We start from the raw sequence: 678 nt of genomic DNA, 5'->3' as shown, positions 1-678 counted from the left end.
CCCCCTGCCCGGAGCGCCCGAGCGCGGGCAGGCGAGCGCGGCCGGTGCCGGAGCCCCGCGCGGGAGCCGCCGCCACGGCGGCAGAGCAGCTCCCGCCCTCCCCTCCTCCGCTGCCCAGCCGAGCCGAGCCCAGCCGAGCCGAGCCCCGCGGCCGCCCTACCTGCGAGCGTGTGCGGGGAGCGGGGCGGCGGGCGGCAGCAGGAGCCGGGCGAGGGCGACCGCCAGCCCGGCGGAAAGTCCCGACCGCTGTGCGCCGTCTCCCCCCGCCCCGCACTTCCTCTCCCGCCCGCTCGGGCTGGAAATCCCCGGCGAAGCCCGCTGCTCTCCCGGCTCCTCCCCACACACCGAGGGGCGGGCCCGGCACAGCCGCTCAGCGCGCAGGCGGCAGCCGGGGGCCGGGCTTGCCCTGGCCGCTGGCCCCGGCTGCACCTGATGCTGCCGTCACCCCCCCCCGTGCCGCGGGCACGACTCGGGGAAAGGGGCCCCGCCGCCCGCGCCCGGCGAAGGGGGAGCGGGGTGGGCTGGGGGGGGCACGGAGTGTTCCGCTCCGAGCGCGGGGAGGTGCTGATGGAGCCGCGGGGGCTCGGCCGGAGGGCGGGCGCTGTGTTGGGGCACTGGGGGAAGGAACGGCGCGGGGGATGGCGCCGGGACGCGGGGCGCCGGGAGAGCGGGATCGGC

General features: G+C 81.0%; 1 protein-coding gene across 4 annotated transcripts in view; it reads right to left on the bottom strand.

The window, feature by feature from the left end:
* The window catches only part of TRAF3 (TNF receptor associated factor 3), a 71199-nt gene extending 70935 nt beyond the window's left edge, over positions 1-264 (bottom strand). For all 4 annotated transcript variants that reach the window (XM_027674007.1, XM_027674011.1, XM_027674008.1 and 1 more), the window contains exon 1: positions 161-264. The gene's annotated coding sequence lies outside the window, so the exon portion shown is untranslated. The remainder of the gene's footprint in view (positions 1-160) is intronic.
* Positions 265-678: the final 414 nt, after the last annotated feature.

The sequence above is a fragment of the Neopelma chrysocephalum genome, unplaced genomic scaffold, assembly GCF_003984885.1.
Source record: "Neopelma chrysocephalum unplaced genomic scaffold, ASM398488v2 Primary Assembly neopelma1_24, whole genome shotgun sequence".
Classification (NCBI taxonomy): domain Eukaryota; kingdom Metazoa; phylum Chordata; class Aves; order Passeriformes; family Pipridae; genus Neopelma; species Neopelma chrysocephalum.
The sequence above is the reverse complement of the archived record's forward strand: the minus strand, read 5'-3'. Positions and strand labels throughout refer to the sequence as shown.